The sequence below is a fragment of the Chanodichthys erythropterus genome, chromosome 6, assembly GCF_024489055.1.
Source record: "Chanodichthys erythropterus isolate Z2021 chromosome 6, ASM2448905v1, whole genome shotgun sequence".
Taxonomy (NCBI): Eukaryota; Metazoa; Chordata; class Actinopteri; order Cypriniformes; family Xenocyprididae; genus Chanodichthys; species Chanodichthys erythropterus.
Genome location: NC_090226.1, coordinates 8533161 through 8553422, shown reverse-complemented (window position 1 = coordinate 8553422; position 20262 = coordinate 8533161). Strand labels below are relative to the sequence as shown.

At 35.8% G+C, this 20262-nt stretch overlaps 1 protein-coding gene across 1 annotated transcript in view; it reads right to left on the bottom strand.

Annotated features, from left to right (window-relative positions):
• pcdh17 (protocadherin 17) overlaps positions 1 to 20262 on the bottom strand; it is an 80614-nt gene that overhangs the window by 24603 nt on the left and 35749 nt on the right. The gene's annotated exons all lie outside the window — the stretch shown is intronic.

Below are 20262 nucleotides of genomic sequence, written 5' to 3'. Positions count from 1 at the left end.
TGTTGCTATCGTTTCCTGTCTGCTCCCAGACTATTTCTAGATGGAGGATAGACAGAGATGAACGGGCTGAGCGAGGAAGGGGAGACGTGCTGTCTCCCCTCAGGAGGTGAGTTTAAGTACAGTTCTGTTGTTTCCTGAGGGCTATAAGCCACCTACAGTTCAAATAATAATCAAAAGACAAGCTGTTGAGTTACTGAGTCTGTGTGCTTTATGATAATTCGCATCACCTACCGTGACACTTACCGTGATGTTAATTGTTCTGCTTTATGGTACCTATACTGATGTTAAATTTATTGTAATGTAAATTAGTATGAAATATATATTTATAGAAATAACATTTTAATAAATGTATACATTTAAATATATAATTATTTTTAGATACAGTAAAATAATAAATATTTTTATATAATGATTTTTGTCCTCCATTGACTATCAATTTCACTTGAAAATATGTCGCATTACAGACTTAAAATGGGTTGCCAGCGCTTTAATGAAGTATTAATGACTTCATTTCTCACACATGATCATCATTTCTACACTGTTTGACATTTTCACCATTATTCTCATTGCCTTTTTTCTTTACCAGAGAGTAACAGTTACTCAAACATGCAAACGGCCTTTCTGATACTACAAGATATCATCCCCATGGAATTATATTTTTGTCAAAATTGAGTTATTCACGTATTCTTATTCTGTGACAACTTATTTACATTATGTGATGTTTCTTTTTTTAAGTTGGGTACATTTTGGGACTTTTTTTTTTTTTCTTTTTTCAAAAAGGTTCTATTTACAAAGTCGAAATCTAACTTGGTTCTAGAAGGCTCTATCTGTTAGCCAATCAGCACTTTGAATGCACATAAGAGGACCAATCAGGATCTGCTTTCTTTGTCATGTCGATGGAATGCGCCGTGATAGTGGAAAAGATAAACATTAAATCAGTGAAGAGAAGACTAAATAACTCCACACAACTTGATGTTTGTTAGAAACCTCATGATCGACTATTTTATTTATGATCTTGTCAACGACAATAATTTAAATATTTTCAATTTGAAATATTTTTATATAGTTAGTGAAAATGTTTCAATGTTTATTAAACTTTGTTAAACACCTTTGCTGAAGCATTGTCTGTTTTCTTGCATTTTTTTGGTCTTAAAATGTCTTAAATTTTACAATATTAAGCCTTAAAGATCAAATAGTCAACAATTTAATTAATGGGGTCTTAATTACAACAATAAATGTCAGCATGTTATTTCAGCCATACTGAGAGAAAGCCATTTTACTTACATTTAACTTATGTTAGCAGGCGCTATGATAGCTGTTGATTTGAAATGAAATAGATTTAGATTAATTGTCTCCAGGGCTACAACTCAGGTAGTTGAAGCAACTTAATTATTTTGAGTAATCAACCATAAACTTTGTTTATGCTACTAATTATTAAGTTCCTCTAACTCAATATAGCTTTGAAGTTGTCATTACTTAATAAATAATAAAAAAAAAAGTACGGACTAGTCCATGGCTCTGACCTCTTTTTTATTTTGCACTATTCTTGTTTTTTCCTTTTCTTATCTCACAATCCTGTGTTGTTTTCCTGAGAACAGTCGGAGAGCCTAAATAAGCACCACCAAAGTGAAGTGTTACCAAATGACTTACTAATGAAAAGGGTAAAGGCAGAAAACACTATAGTTTTGATCATTTTAAACCCACTAAACTTAGACAAAATATTTCCCATTGTGGAGAATAACCTATACATACAAGCACACCGCGATAAGCCCAACGGGTACAAACAGCTTTCATGTGCGTCTCTCTCAAATCCCTTTGCTCGGCTCGCTTAAACACAGCTTGAGGATGAAGGACAGAAGATGTCACTTAAAGAGCAGTACCTCGAGAATCTTCCATAGCTGTCAGAACAGGAAGTCATCATTTATAGAACAGAATAGGCAGACAAAAGCAAGAGTGTAGAGCACCGAGCTTTGTATAACAATAAATATGCAAGAAGACAGTATTGAATTATGCAAATCTACTTGTTTTCCGTCTAGTTCACACAAAAATAAAATTTTGTCATCATTTTCTCATCCAAACCTGTTTCTGAACTATTCCATTAATGCTAATTTGTTGACTAATAAAAGGATTTTTTTTTTTTTTGGAACACATTATGTTTTCTTGTGTACTTCCTCTTAAAAATGCCACTACTACACGAGCGCACTGGAAACGCTCGCTGAAGACAGAGCACAGATGGGAAGGAGTGGCAGAGAGCCAGGAAGTGCGCATGCATCATCATAATCTCCTCCTGGGGCATCATTGCTATCGCGATGCCGGACAACATGTTTCCCCCACAGAGTTTGAGAGGCGGACACACGCAAGTTTAAACTAACGCAGAGTTGCAGATTCATTCGAGCGCGTACACATAATATACATGCTAAAGTAGAGCAATGTGCCAAAGACGGGTCAGGAGGCCATCTGTAGGCCTGAAGGTTGCCTCGCTCCTCTGCCCTGCCTTTCCGTACCCACATTCCATCGCAGCACGATTCATCAAATTAATCGCTCACTTCATGACTCCTATATGAGACCAGGGTCATGTTAAACTTCCATTAATGGCAAAACAATGGCCAACAAACGCTTTAATGGCAACAAGTTCCCCTCAAATTGGCAGAGAGCAGGAAATCTTAAGTCAGACTTTATTTTTACGCACAAACGGTATGTTTAACTAGAAGTGGCTAGAAATGTCTCCTCTTATGTTCCTAGGAAAAAAAAAATAATTTACAGTTGAACTATTCCTTTAACCAATAAATATCTGATGCTCAGCTTTACGCCTAACAGAACTTAAAGTGGTTTAGATTGCCTTGAGGAAAGAGTTAAAATTAGTTCAAAGTCATTAGCATAAATGTTCTACAGTTCTTAATGATTCATAAAACATTCCCTGGTTCTCCGGTAAGACATTGCGATCTGAAATGGAGCCGTGCCTGAGGAAAGTGGACATGATCATGAATTATTTCTAACCTGCTCCCAATCTGACACAGACATGGAACGAAATATATATATGGGTGAGACTGTTTCCAGATGGAGGACATCACAGAGAACAAGGTTCTTGTGAATCACTGCGAGCATGCGGTCACATTTGGCACAAGCTGTTTATCGCAGAAGAGGCCGGCGTGGATAAAAGGGAAATAATGGATAATTCATTACCGCAGAGAGACGGATGGAGAGAGAGAGAGAGAGAGAGAGAGAGAGAGAGGACAGAAATATTGAGATTGCGATTTTGATAGACTTGATGAGGAAGGGTGGCTGTGTAGATGATTGGACACTCGAACCAAGGTCTCCAATTTGTTTCTTTGCAAAAGCCCTCCTTATGAATAAAAACTTCAGGAAACAAACAATAAGACCCGATTATTATTTGATAGGCCCAATCAAATTCTCCTCCTCAGAAATGGAGTGTGCACATAGGCATTGTCTGTGAAAACAGACGACACAGTCCAAAATAACAGCTAGTCGTTTGGCCATTTAATACCATTCACGAGACAATTTTAACTAAGTTAAAACTGTGGCAGTTCAAGTAAGTTTCAACACAACCTTTATAATCCTACTTTCTGAGTAGAATCCTACTTTTTTTTTTCTTAAGTCCATTAGATCCTGTCATATCTCATCACAGGTCTTAATAACTCACTAATTAAGCCAAGCGTAATTATATACCCAACAATGCCTTAAAGTAAAAGGTTAGAACTAAAATGTGAGCCGAATCACCCGGGGACTAGACTCGACGCATTAATTAATCCAACATATGTGTGCTTATCAAACTTAATAATCAGTTTAAGTGACATCAACTGAGAGAAGGAAAGAAGAGAAAGGGATGGAGAAAATGATCTAGTTCTACTCTGAATCCCCAAAATAGACTGCTTATAACATTTACTTCCCTAAAGTGACATTCTTCAGACTGAAATGGATGGTGAGATTGATCGGATTATGAACAGGAATAACCTTTTCTCTTGTTTACCTTCCTTTCTTTTGTCTTCCATAGAAGAAAGAAAGTCAAACAGTTTTGGAATGACAGAAGGGTGAATAAATGACAACAGAATTTGGTAACACTTTATTTTACGGTGTCATTGTTACTCATGTTACATGTAGTTACTGTAGTAATAACTATAAAACTATAAAACTAACCCTAACCCTATTGAGTAGTATACTTAATACTACTCAATACTTACATGTATAATTACATTGTAACAAAGACACCTTAAAATAAAGTGTTACACTTTAGTGTCCGTGTTACAATGTAATAATTACACATTTAATTACTGTGTAATAATAATTAACTATGTACTATACAGTTAGGGTTAGGATTGGGGTTTGGTTTAGGGTTAGTTGCATGTAATTATGCATAATTGATAGTTATTACTACAGTAACTACATGTAACATGTAAAATAAAGCGTTACCAAATAAAGTGTAACCCAGAATTTTTATTTTAAGGTGAACTATCCCTTTAAGAAAGTAAATGGGGTCAGTTTGAATTCCTTCAAGTTGAAAGTGCTGTACTTGACACTTGGCTGGTGACACCGTTATAAATCTCACCTTTTATATCTAATCTTCTCCTAATTCTGTCTGAAAAAGGAAATTACATTTGTTTTTGACCTACACACAAAAAAGGCCACATGAAAACGCATTAAATGTAAACCAGTCAATGACCCTGAGCAAATATTTGTCAGAAATTGCGGTGACATAAACAGAAAACGACAGACACTGCATACTGTACTACCTGACTGTTTGGTGAGAAAGACCACAAAAAAACAGCCCTGACAACGATGCTTATAACATACATCATCAGACACGGTTTGGGCATTTCCATCTGTCCGTAACTATGTAAACTACAATAAAGTACCACGGGTCACGTATGACAGAAAACAAAGAGGCTGATTTTTGCATTAATACTGCAGCCTACATCTGGAGCTGTCAAGCTTGTTTTATGAACTCATATGTGAAAATCTCTCAAGCACTGTTAAAGTATATTAATCTACTGCTGATGTTCTTGGATATTGGATGTAATGCTTCACAGCCATTGTGCCCAGTTTAAACGCTGTCTGTACTCAAATTTGATTGCTTTCATAAAGCATTTTTCTAGTCTTAGACAGTAAAATACGACTGTAGTCTAAGAAAATTAAAGAAACAGAATTGTTTCCCAGTCTTAGCCCTTAGGGAAGAAAAAAAAAAAAAATCACTTTTCTAAAGGCTGCCTTTTTTTGCCCAAAACATTTTTTCCAACCTTTATGTCAAAGCGTTTGAACAAATGATAAGGTCAGATGCAAAAGATCATAAAGAACAAGCGTGCGAGTCGCACTTGAGCTGCTCCGCACTGCGACTAGTCTCCAATTACCACCGCTAAAGTTCCTCTCTGAAACGAGTCCTTGTCCACTTCTCTTGTGAGGTATAAATTAGCTCCTTATGGATTAATACCTCCTAATTTCTTCATTCCAGTACGGGCTAGTGGGAGAAACAACCCGAATAGCATTTAGCACACGTCAAATAATGAGTTTTCATTTAAGGGGAGAGGGAGATGATGAGCGAGCGGCCAATGAGAGCAAAGGAAAATGAGTCTACGGCTCCGGCGGGTCCCTTCTTAATCATGATCACGCTGTACCGTGTGAAGAATAAGCCATTACTTATACAAACAGAGCATAATTAGTCACCACGGCGACAGGGGCGGCGGGCTAATGTCACAGATTTATGGTTTGCTCCCTCAGAAGGCAGAGGACACAGTGTCGTTATGACTCTCAAATATCATAACCGCGATACCCGGGGCTAACGAGGCTCCAGCTTAATTACATGAAACAGAGGTATGTGGATATATGCAAAAGGGCTGGGCATAGAAATAGAGAACTAAATGTAAGTACTAAAATCTAGTTAAAAAAGTAATCAATGTTTTCTACCAATCTGCCAAGTTCTTTTACAAAATGAACAAGGAAAGATGAAAGGAAATGATTAAAGGGGTATTGTTTATCTACATATGTTTTTACTAAAACTAAATAAAAAAGATGGAATATGGAGATACTGTATGAGGTTTCCCTCAAACCCCGACAATACGATACAGCAGGCTTTGTAGGGTTAAAAGACGCTCGTCATGAGACAAAAGTAGTCATCAAACAACATAGGATGGTGGACACAAGACATCTTTTCTTAATCTCAAGGTCCACAATGCTTCTGTTACCACACAAATATACTCACAAAGTGGAACAAAATGAAACTTTGTGTATTTAGAGTGAAAGCTAATCCCTTAAATCTCCTATAATAAAGGAAACAAAATCCTAAGCTCCTGATATTGCCCTTAAAAAGATTTGCAGCCTTTCCGTGGGATTGCGTTAGCTTAGTGGACTAAATTGCTTTAAGTGTGCATGTTCGAGAGTGTGAACGAGTGAGGTGAGGACACAAAACAACAACAACAACAAGAGTGATACATGAATGATAAGACTCGTGCTACTCCAGATTGCTCAGGCTTCTAATTTCCCTCTCCAAATGTTTCTTCTGACATTCACATGCATCAATTGGGTCGTGCTTATTCAGTTAGAGAACAAAGGCTGTTGCAGGAGAGGGACTATTAATGAGGGTGAAAAAAACATCGATTTTGGGGTGATGAAATAATTATCTGAAACATCACCAAAAGCCTGCCATCTGACAGCAATAGTTTTACACTTCCAGTGCAAAAGAGCAGGCTTTTACAGAAATTGTATAAGAACAGTTCACTTCCTCACTCGATTCTATTGACGCCACTGAATTGAAACATTCCTGAGACATCTTTTTGGATCAATAAAATTGAGATGCAAGCCATTAAACATCAATTAATCACATTTACCAGACAGATGTGATATAGATATATGAACCAACAATCTCCCATATGGTACCTGTTTAGGTCCTATGCGTACGAACACGTTAATTAGAGTTCTCCGCCGAGGCTAGTCGTACCAGCTGTTGTTCTTAACAGAAATACAATGTTAATGTGAGTTTTACAAACAAACAGGAAGTCAGTTAACACTTAATATTTAGTAATATTATCACTGACACTATCGGATGACAACATAACTGAGCTGGATGATGACACAACTGTCTTCTGTAGAGCTGCTTCATAGCTTAATCGAATTAGTTTTCGGAATTGACAAATGGATACTGAATCAACTTTGAAAAGACTTGAACTAAATAATAATGACACCACTGTCACCATTTCAAAGCTTTTTTACAGCTTGTTTTTTCTTATATTCGATGAAGTTTGCATCATTGATTCTGTTTATTACTTTGAAGCTGCTTTGAAACAATCTGTATTGTATAAAATGCTATAGAAATAAAGATGACTTGACTTGATCCACAATGGGTTTTGAATTATGCATTGCATTGTGTTGTGTTTTAGAGTTAAAGGGATAGTTCACCCACAAATATCATCATTTACTTACCTTCATGTCATTCCAAACCCGTAAGACTTTTGATAATCTTCGTAATGCAAATGAAGATATTCTGAATGAATTCAGAGCGATTTCTGTACCCGCATAGACAGCTTTGCACCTACCCCTTTGAAGCTTCAAAAAGTTAATAAAGAGATTGTAAAACTAATCCATATGAATTAAGGGGTTTAGTCCAAATTTTCAGAAGAGACTCCATCGCTTTATATGATGAACAGATTTAATTTTATTCATGTATAAACATTGTGAACATAAATAGAAGCTCAACCGAACCGGTTTGATGCACAAGAACCTCATTGGTTTTTGCGGAAGCTCATATGTGATGCGTAACGCACAAGAATGAACCTCATTGGTTCTCACACTTCATGCGATTATGCTTGCACTTCTGTTTACCATATCTGATGTGTGCACTGATGAATGTTTATGTGTGAATAAAAGCCTAAATTTTCCGTTATCATATAAAGCGATCGAGAAAAATTGGACTGAACCACTTTATTTATATGGATTAATTTTACGGTTTCTTTATGATTTTTTTGAAGTGTCAAAGCAGTAGTTGAGTGGACTGTCAATGGGGGGACAGAAATTTCTGGACATTAAAGTGAGTAAAAGATGACAGAATTTTTGGGTGAACTAACCCTTTAAACACTGTAAAAAGTAATACCCTATTTCTACTCCATTTACAAGCAATATGGTTAATTAAATTGAGCAAATAGAATTGAGTTAGAATTAATCAAATGAATTTCTTAAATGTCAACCATTTAAAATGAGTAAAATTTAAGTAAAACTTAAACAAAAATATCTGAATAACAGATATGTTGATTTTATTGAAAATGTTTGGTCACCGTTATGGTGATCAGTATTTCATTTAGTTGGGCAGTTTGAGTCTTTGCTTTTTATGTCAGTTTGTGGTTTTCGTAATGGTGTTTGCTAATTTTACACTTACATTTTAAATGGTTGACTTTTAAGGAATTAATTTGTTACTCAAGGACTTAATTCTTACTCAATTCTTATGTTGAATTTAATTAATAATATTGCTTGTAATCTGTTGCTACAATTTTATTAAATAGATAGAGAGTATTACTTTTTACAGCAAAGGTAACTTATAAACATAGCGAATAATGTCTTGGCATAAAATGACCTTTTCCATTTTCCAAGAGATTTCTTTTCTTACAGTGTAATGCAGACATATATCTTCACTGGAAAGCCTGAGGTAGCATTCAGTATGCTAAATGTTTAGATAAGTATCTTAATAGCATGAATATTACTTTGATGGTCCCTGAAAACAGCCTTCAGTGGTCCCAGAAGCTCTGTAGAAATGAATGAACATGGTATCTTATTGAGTTTGAGAGAGCAACAAATCTCCAGCTTTATTCTGCTATTGAACAATGCTGTCCGAGACCTGCTACCATTGTTTAAGTCACGAAAGTCATTGCTTAGCCCCTGGTAATTGCATTGCTGGCGATTTGTAATCGTTATGAGGGAAAAGCCGCTCTTCCCCACGGGACTCGGCAGGTCAGCCGCTTTCATGCTCACACAATCACAGGCTATATATCTGCTACGGCCGAGCTGGTGCTCACGTGCCGGAGAGGCGTTTTTTTTTTTTTTTTTAAAGCCATATCTCTCACCCACACATCTCTAGAAACATGACTCATGAAAACAGATGATCAGTTTTGATGTATGTTCTGATCAAAATCTCATTTGCACAAAGTTCATTTACAAGTGTGAAAAAATAAAGAAAAGAAAGTGATTAACTATTCAGTGATTTTGACTGATGAATCACCGCACCACTGCTGAGAGGCATCAAAAAATTGAACAAAATAAATCAGAAGAGATTTGCTGACCCTTCAATTTGCTAGTTGCGTTTTTCTCTCGACTACAAATCAATTACATTATTGCGACATGTCTGTTATTGTCGGAATTGATAGAGAACAAATTCGAGAGCTTATGGCTAAATCAGATGTGCGGTGACAGCTCTACCTCGAAATAAAAAAAAGAGATACGAAACTTGTCAAACATGAAAAATACACTGACGTCTAAAACTGTAAGATTTATGTGATATTAATGCATTTTTGAGTCACTTTAAAGTGAGACAATGACAGTGATTACTCTTACTGACAGTCGACTCATGAAAGCATTGATGACAGAGCTGAGTCTATTCCTGTGAAACTCCAAAAAAAAAAAAAAAAAGAAGCCCTGCTACTAGAGTTTCTGCAATATAAACTTCAGTAAGATAAATTTTGGAGATTATGGAGTTGTGCAAGAGTGGAATTCATACAGAAATGCTTTACAGAAATGAAAGGATCAATGCATATATACCATGACTTCACAAAGTAGGATGTGGATTAATTGTAAGGATAGAGATGAAGCCTGAGCAACATTATCAACCAAAATATTATCTAATATCAATATATTGCTTCCCTCTGATTTTAAGGGCACTAAAACTATTAAAAATAGTTTTGGCTTATTGAAAAAAAGCTAATATACACTAGTGGTCAGAAGTGATATTTGTTTGACTGAACCATCAAAATATGTAATTTTAAATGTAATATGTAAATTTAAACCTAAATGAAAATGAAGTGTTGCCTTGGAGATTAACTGAAATAAAAGTTGAAATATTAGAGAAATATATATATAAAAAAGAATGAAAATGACAAAAGCACATAACTAAATTACTAAAACTTAATCTAAAATTAAAATGAAAACTGAAAATATAAAAATATAATAAAATAAATATAAATATATAATATGTAAATATAAAATATATTTATTTTTTAGATATAAAATATATTTATATTTAGATATAAAAAAATAAATATTATAAATAATATATAATAAGTCATATACTATTTACTATATAAATAATACTAAAATGCCAATGCTTACTATATATGTTTGTCAATATCTTGTGTCTGAGGTCATTATTCATACACAATACTGCTTTTTATATTTTATTTTAAATTTCTAATTAAACCTATAAGTCAAAGTTATCAACTGCAGTATTAATAATACAACATTTGAAAGCTGCACATTTTCTCCACAAGCCAATACTATAAGTGAAAAGACATTTGAATCACCATTGTGTGGTGTGGGTATGTATGTGTGTGTGGTTTGGGATTTCCCCTAAATTATGGGGACAAAATGTCCCCGCAAATATGGCAATATCCGAAATCCTTGTCTTTGTGGAATTATGTTTTTTGAAAATGTAAAAATGCAGAAGGTTTTCTGTGGTGGGTAGATTTAGGGGATTGTTTGTACAGTATAAAAATAATTATGCACATGGAAAGTCCCCATAAAACATGAAAACCCTCCAACATGTGTGTGTGTGTGTGTACTGCAGCTCTACCACCTTAGAAAACAGCCTGATGTCTTGTGGTAGTCATTTACACACATAATTCTTTATCTGTATTACACAGACCCGCTTTTCTTAGCAGCAAAGAAAGAATAAAACAGATGTGGAACTTACGGAAAAGAGGTGAATGAAGCGTTCTGAAAAGAATTGACAAGAAGAAAGCTAAGAGTGCTTATATGTTCCATTGAGAGTGTGGATGAATAACCCCAAAGAAGTTTAGAGCCATTTCAAACACAACATTGTCTAAATACGTCTGAATTATATGGGCATGAAATACGAATGACAGGAAATGACCTTTTTTGGTGGAAAAAGGTGCAAAAAAAAACATTCAAATCTGTCAACATGGGTTCTGCTAATGCCTGAGTGCCAGGAAGAGGAGGTTACCTAGGCAACAAGTGGGAAAAGGGCATCAGTTAGGATGTCATTAATTAACTGATTTTGCTCTTTTGAAGTGGATGTGTTTAAGGATCACAAAGAGGGATATGCACAAAAAAATATATCAACCCCTTTAGGTATATTTTCAGAGTGCTCTTCATTTCTTGATTTATTTCCCACCTGAAGAAATATCATCTCAGCCCCTTTATTGCTCACCAGACGAATGGTGTACCCATTTTTCTGTGCTTTTCACTGAAGCGTTTGATGCCATGTACAAAACAGGTGCCAGGAAGTAATGCATTGGTCTTAAAGACAACGCGACATTAAATTCGAAACAAATGTCCTTGAACTTAATGTGCACACATTATCGGTACATATTCTGAAGGAAAATGTAATAACCTTCTCTGCTTTTGAAAATGTCTAATGCAAACATAACCTGCGTAGGCAGGGAAAAATAATGTAAATTAATAATATCATAGCTTAATGAGTCTGATTCAATCACATCCCTATGGATAACATTATGCCCACTGAATATTTTCATCAACATTAAACATTAAACACACCAGGTTTGATGTCAACGAGATGCAACACCATTATTGACATCAACTTTCACAGGATGCATCTTGCATATGAGCTATGATGGAGGGGGAAATTTTCATCTTCAAATGGTGTGTAATGATTTGATATTTAAGTGAACTATTCCAAGCCACTTCATGTGGTCCTTAAACACATGCACCTGTTCCGTTAACGAAGGCCATGCTGAAAGAATCATGTATTGATGAATGAATCGTGTTGCTGGCAGAGAAGTTAAATAAGGCTTGTAGAATCAGGATCTTAATCAATATGTCTGATCAGACCTTTTGCCTGTGTGGTGCTGTGACGCATTTTGGAGTCTTGCTAGAGCGTCTGTTGTTTCCCAGAGCTCTGCTTCCACCTGACTATTCGATTCAAAGCATCTCAGTGGCTAGGGAGAATCAATCAGCCGTCACTTTCAGGTAGTCTCAAAACTATAATGTGTGTGTGACCAAGCATCACATCGCTTTGTTCCAACAGATAAAGTGGGTAAAAGAGACTTGATTACCATGCCAAAAAAAAAAAAAGAGAGTGGGAAATGGGTGACTGGGTTTGTGTCTGGAGAAATCTATCCATTAGCATTCTCATTCATCTTGATGGCAGTTGCTTGGCTTGCTAACTTTTTATTTCAGACCAATCAGCTGAGTAAATGTCATGTGACTAATCTCTCTGAAGCCTTACAGAAATAGTTGTGTTTGACTTGAAGTGGCGCTGCACAGGCCGATCAGTGTATGACATCAAAGTACCACGAGAGCGGTTCGAAAGTAAAAAGAGCCATCTGTTTTCTAATCGTACTTTGATGTCATACGTTGATCGGTCTGCACATCAAGTCAAACACACCTAATGACATTACAATGACGCCGATTAATCCTTCATTATTGATTATTCTGTGCTGTGACGTCAAATGCAGAAGGGTAAAAATAGAAACCCATTCACACTTTTAACTCTTTCTTCCCCAACAGCGTTTTTGAAAAAAGTTGCCCGCAAGCGCCAGCATTTTTGATCATTTTCACAAAAGTTATGGCCCCCAGAACATTTTCTTGTATAATTATCTGAACATGCAATACAGCAAAAGAAAGATCAGATGTTTTATTCTAGCTTCATGCATTCTTATTTAATCAGCATTTGAATGTGGGTAAGTTTAATTAAAAAAAAAGCAACATTTTGAGCAAAAAGCTAAGAAAATCGCAATTTTGTCAAGAATACGTATGGATTGGATTCACAACGATGATCAAAACACAGATGGAGAAGATAAAGCCAGAAAATTCCATCAATGGTGGGGAAAGAGTTAAGAGTACTTTAAACATATATATATATATATATATATATATGTTTAAAGTACTCTTAACTCTTTCCCCACCATTGATGGAATTTTCTGGCTTTATCTTTATATATATATATATATATATATATATATATATGAATGAAATATTTGCAAAATATTTTCTTTTTGCAACCATAATGGTGCAGTCATATCAGGGCTTAACTGGACCAGAGTTGTGGTTAACTAAAACTAAACTAAAACCACAAAAAACATTACTTTTATAAAATAAAATAGCACATAAAAAACTGTAAACTTATTTTTAGCTTATTTTATTTTGCAACATTTTTAATTTCTGTTTAGTTTGATTTGTAGTACTAAAATAATTAAAATTAAAACTGTAATAAAAAAAATAAAAAAATGAATAAAATGACAACGCACACAAAAAAATACTAAAACTTTAAAATTAAAATGAATATGGAAAATCTAAAAATAAAAACTAATTTTAAATATTTATAGAAACAGTGACACTTTATTTTACAGTGCTGTAGTTACACATATACTTAAGATAGTAATAACAAAAATTATGGATAATTACAAGTAACTAACCCTAAACCAAACTCTATCCCTAACTGTAACTCTATAGTAAGTGCATGTAGTTAAAGGGTTAGTTCACCCAAAAATGAAAAAAAAAAAAAAAAGATAATAATAATAATTTCATTTATCACTCACCCTCATGCTGTTCCACACCCGTAAGACCTTCGCTGGCTATGCAGGTCTCACAGAGCCATCAGATTTCAACAAAAATATCTTAATTTGTGTTCCGAAGATTAACGTAGGACTTACAGGTGTGGAACGGCATGAAGGTGAGTAATAAATGAAAGAATTTTCATTTTTGGGTGAACTAACCCTTTAATTAATAGTACTCAGTACTAATTTGAGTAATTACCATGTAACTACGGCACAGTAAAAGAAGTGTAACCCTAGAAACTATAATCGCTGACACCAAAATAACCCTGAACCCAAGCTAACCAGCTAAAACCCTGAACCCCAACCAAAGCTAACCAGCTAAACTTGGTAGACTGGTAGACACTGGTTCAGTTATTACAATAATTACGTTTTCTATTTCAGTTTCTCCATTTTGCTCTTCCATTTTGTTCCTTCAGATGAATAATCTGAAGCATTACAGTGGAAAAGAGGTGAGACAATTTGATTATCGCGCTCCAATCAAACACAATTAAGGGAGGTCATCCTGAACACTTACACAGCAATCTAATGGGACCTTTTCACGCACGCACACGTACACATTATCGCAGGTACACATCTCGGTGCTTGCGTAATGGCCCGGTGTTCGTAACTCGTATACGTGCGTATCGGACCGTGTGATGGCCGCTGATGAACACATTCCAGGATTAGCCCTTGCTGCAGGCAAAACTTTACATCAATTAATCACCAATTAATACAAAAAATACTTTTCTGCTTAATTAATACACAGCTCCCAATTTAGAGAGTCTAATTAATCAATTTCACGATTGCACACGCGCCGGGGCGACAAAAATAATAGAGAGAGGAAAAGAGGGAGTGAAAGAAAACATACAGAAACAGAAAGAAAAAAAAGAGTGTGTATTAAATAATTAACAAAAAATACATGGCACACACCAATATTGAGTAAAATAGTTTATTAATCACATAAAAAAAAAATAATTAGTCGTCATTCAAGCTGGCATTGCCTTGTCTACAAAGGATACTTCAATTTGGGACAAAACAACATCTCAAATTGCTTCCATGCTTTTAGGACAGCGTTCCCATTGGGAACATGATGCCTTAAAACACAGTCTAGGTAGGCAGCTTACTAGGTTCTGGAACAGAGCTTGTGTTTGTTCTAAGAACAACTTGGTTCTGATCCAATTAAGAACAGAGAGACCGAGAGAGTGAGAGGAACATGGCAGATAAAACTAACTCTTCTCCACAGGGATCAAAACATGACACTAGATCCATGTGAGACTGCAGTTCTATTCACAATGCATATGTCTTTCCAGTTATGATTCCTATAAATGTGTTTGTGCTAGAGGGTGAGCATAATTAGAGTAGATGGCAAAAGAGAGAGAGAGAGAGAGAGAGAGAGAGAGAGAGAGAAAGAGAGGAAAACGAGTATTGTCTTCTACTACCCTCTGTTGTTTATGTCTGTGTGAACAGGGTCTGGTCTCTCTCTGCTCGACTGAATTATGACTTAATACACAGCCCAAGGAAAAATCGCAAACACACACACGCACACTTATATGGGCATTAAATTCTCACAACCCGTACAAGTAGCTAGGGTGGATGTCCGAAAGGAAGTGAAAACACACATGTGTATGCCTGCGATAATAAGAAAGACTACGTCCAGCGATTAAGATCTTATTCTGTTTCTCTTCTCATCCGTATCTCTGTATTTAATTTGCCCTTATGAATACACAATTTGCCATCAGCTATAACAGTTGTTGGTACAACAGCTAGTTAATATTCTAAGCATGGATGCGTATCTAGAAACACACCTAGACATTGAACTCACAATGCACCCCAGGGGGTACTTAAAGTCAACATGAAATATCATTTTATTTCCGTAATGTGACGTATTTCATGTTTAATGAGAAAAAAACTTGTAAGATGGGACTTTTTCAGTCAGGAATTGACTGAAAAGTGGGCATTCCATACCAGAATGAAGGCAACCTGAATGTCTGCACTCTAAAAACTGCTGGGTTAAATATGGACAAAACCAGGGATTGGGTTGTTTTCACCCAGCCATTTTTTCCAACCAATTTTGGATTTATTTTTTTTTTAGCCAGCAATATAGTAATATAGTAAAAGGCATGTTTTTACTCACCCCCAATAAGGGGCAAATTTGTGGGGTATTTTAAGCTGAAACTTGACCAGACCAAAGACTTATATTACATATTGTGAAAGAGGGCATAATAGGTGCCCTTTAACCCAACCTGCTGGGTTTGTCCATATTTTACCAAGTTTGGGTTTTTTTAACCCAGCATTTTTTAGAGTGTGGCTATTGGTTATCATAATACTCTTCCCTCTTGATGATATGATCCAAGGAATGTTGTTTCAGAGGCAGATCAACAAAACCAAGCACAAACCTCACCCTGCAGCCAATTATAAATATTTCATTGGTCATTAATCACAGTGCTGATTGCATTCACAACGCTGAAACAAATACAAACCCTTTGGTAGCACAAACAATGGATGGATGGATCCTTTAAAAGATAGGAAACTAAATAATATTCATTACTCTTAAAGGGGTCCTTGATTATGATTTTACTATTTTAACTTTAGTTAGTGTGTAATGTTGCTGTTTGAGCATAAAAACAAGTTCAATGCAAAGGGAGATATTTTATTTTGCTTTTTAAGGACTATTCAAAGGGATGGTAGGGACTACAACAAGTTTCTTTCCGGGTTGGTGACATCACAAACCCCAAAATTTACATAAACCCTGCCCCCGGGAACACGCAACAAAGGGGATGCGGTCATGTTGGGCTGCTTTAGAGAAGAGGAAGAGTTGTTGTTACCATACCGCCATTTTATGTCGGACTGCTTCAAAAACAATGAGTTGAATCAACTCCACAGCAACAACATAAATTTATCCACTAACCATTCAGAAACATCCAGATGCATTCTATAAGTTGTAACTTCTTACTGAGTCTCTCCATCAGTGTCCGAGTCTGGTTTGAACAATGTAAGGCTGAACACCGTTACTGACAATCCTCATTTTGTCTGCGTGAGATTCTCCAGCTTTGTTGTTGTTGAGCAACCGAGGCATGAGCTGTTAAAGCTCTTTTGCAAAGGGGGCCGGGAGCAGCAGCTCATTTGCATTTAATGGAAAAAAAAAAGAAATGAAAAAAGAAAAAAAAAACAAATTTGACAAGCTAAAATAAATGATCTTTGTGATGATTTGAGCTGAAACTTCACAGACACATTCTGAGGACACCAGAGACTTATATTACATCTTGTAAAAGGTAGGTCCCCTTTAAAAGTAACAAACATGTAAATAATAATAATAATATGATTTGTTGATTTGTGCAGCAGTGTATCACCCACACTTCAATTCTTCACAACGTCAAATACATCTTATTAAAGGAACAGGAGCTACTTGGTAAGTCTGTTTTTTCACCCACAGTGTTGATTGTTTTTTAAGTTTAAAAGCAAATAATTGCAATAATGGACACTTTAATAACTTTAATGATAATTCTAAACAATATCTAGTTAATATGTGTCAAAACCAAGGAATGAGAGATTAGAGAGGGTGATATAGTAGGGAAAAGCAGACAGAAAAAGAGAAGTTCCCATTTCCTAAATAATGCATCAAACCCAAGTTGCTCCTTACATACACGCACACACAAACTAATATCCACTGACCACAACCTGCTGCCATAAAAAGCTATAATACTCCACTGTTAACGACACCACTATAACACGCTGCATATGCAGTGAAACATATCGTTCACTACACAGTAAAATATCCATTTCAAAGGCTTTTAACACAGATTTAGAAGCTGGTGGTAGTGGAGACAGTCTAATGTTGAATGTGATAATGCTTACAAGAGGACACAGGGGATCTCTAGGCTAGCCTGGGCTTTCTCTAGACTGTCATGTGTCATCTGTGTGTGAAAGAGAGTTTAAAGTGTGCCTGTCTGAGAGAAGATATAACCAGCCCTCTGGAGTGATATTGGCAAAACAGACAGCCATTCCCAGTTAACTGTCTTGTAGCTTAATTATTGATTTCAATACTCAATAAAACAGAAAAAAATGAGGAATTGGAGAAAAGTAAGTTTGGCCATCAAAACCCAACCTGTTTGAGAGGATAATACAGCAAATATACTATTCAGAGTAGACATATTTAACTTAACGCAAACATAAAGCTGTGAGTTAATCATACTAACACTGCTCAGTGTTTCATTGATTACAGCCTATATATTTCCATGCAGAAAATGCATGAAAAAAAGTGATGACTTTTATATAAGAGTTCAATTAACACAAAGTAAATATTGAGTAACATGTATTTTTGGCACAATCTTCACAGATAATTTGTGCACTTTTCCTCTTTAAATGGAAAAAATTCGAATCGAAGTCAAAACAGAAATTGTTTGGCGCCTCAGAGCAAAGCACTAGTGATCTGTTCCTGAATGAATCATAGTTTTTGAATGAATCAATTTGGTTTGATGATTCACTAGACAGTTAGCCACTTTGTTCCTGAATGCTTCAGTGTTTCTGAGCGAAACAATTCAGTCCGAGTAAATGATTCAATAGAAAGTCAGCTGATTCCTTTCTGAATGGATCAGTGTTTTTGAGCGAAACAATTTGATTTGAGTAAATGATTCACTAGACAAGTCAGCAGCTTAGTTCCTGAATGAATCAGTGTTTCTGAGCAAAACAATTCATATGATTCACTAGACAGACAAAATGATTCACTAGACAGACAGTCAGTCATTTAATTCCTAAATGAATCTGAGTTTTTAAGCAAAATGTTTCAGTTGAGTAAATAATTCAATGATTTACTCATAGTCAGTTGTTTTGTGCCTGAATGAATCAATGTTTTTTAACAAATTAGTTAAATGAATGATTGACTCACTCAGTGTCTTGTCGCTTCTTATTGCCATATCACTGTAACGTAGAAGGACTCGACAACATCTACAAATAAAGAAATCACTATTGCCAGTCAGGTTTTCATCGCCTCGTGACTTAGGTTAATATAAAGCTTGTTGGACATGCGACTATTGTAGCTGCGGCTCTTGTCTTTGTATGTGTAAGTGAGTCACACTGTTAAACTAGCTAATTTCAGCCATTCTCCAACCATTCCCATGCACCATTAAATGACAACATTCTCAAAATATGAAACATATGGGCCTCTTTAATTGGCCAATTTCTCTTGCCAGTGCATTCAGACTATTCCTGAATCCAAATGAAAACACACACACACATACACACACAAGCCAAATCAAGGCAGACAGGCTTGGCGTACTCGTCCACTGCCTCGGCTCAGATAGCGGTAGATTCCCCTCTGTTCTATTGATTAATTGTGCCATTATATTTGATGTATTGCTTTCTGTGGCCCATTTATTCTCTTTCTTTCCCTCATGTTTTGTTTTTTTCTTCCTCAGATTGTCGTTTGAGGGATACGGCCCCAGTGTAATAGTCTTCAACATGGCCCAGCAGACCTGGGTATAGATGAATAAAACCATCTTTACATGCTTCCTTTGTGAACGAGAGCAATGGAAAGGGAGTATGGGACTGCTTTCTTATCTGAAGTTATTGTTCTAACATGTCACAAGTAATTTGTCCTACCAAGAGAGACCCGGAATAATTATTCATATTTAATCAGGTTGAGAATGTGACATGGCCTGCTGGATGATAAGTCATTTTCCATGTTCCATTATCAAAATTTTAAGGAAGCGCCTACCAGCACCTAACCAGCACTCACTAAATGGAACGGCTAGAGTGGTTTGGCTTATAAAATCATAATGGGCCTGCCTGCTTTGATAAACTGAGAACGTGGCTGGAATACAAGAGAGAGAGAGGGAGAGGGAGAAAATGAAAGATGGAGGAAAGAGGACAAGGAAAATAGGGAGTCTAAAGGATGGAATAGTTTGAAAAGCAAAAGAGAGCGAAAGAGTGGGAGCGAGAGATGAGCTGTTACGAAAATGAGAGCGAGACAGCATAAAGATTCAACTGCAGTGAGGTCAGCAAACGAATAACCGATTGAGACCTCTAACTGAAAGCTTTCGTTTCATTTGAGGAAGGGACATCCAGAGGAAAACAGCAAAGAGAAAGACGACACTTCCCACAAATAAGAATATTGTTACTTTTTGGTATATTTGTAAGGCATATTACATTTAAATAATTAAAAACATATATGCATTATAAATAATGAATTATAAATATGAGTTAATAATTAAAAATCGTTATGACCAGGGCTTGACATTAACTTTTTTTGCTCACTACATACTGTGGCTAGTGGTTTTCCAAAGTTACTAGCCACTCAGCATTTTCACTGGCCAAAATTTTGACATTGATATCATAGGGGGAAAACTGACATATAGATATTTTTAATATTATCTCAGATATATTAGGCTGCTGTTACTTTAAGAGCAGACACAAGGATCCATTATACTGTTACAGTTCTTTCTCAACTGTTTACGTTTACTTAAAACTGACTAGGTTTACATGAATAATCGCCAAGACTAGCATTTTGACATTATTTTGCGTGTATTTGACTGTTTAATCGCAA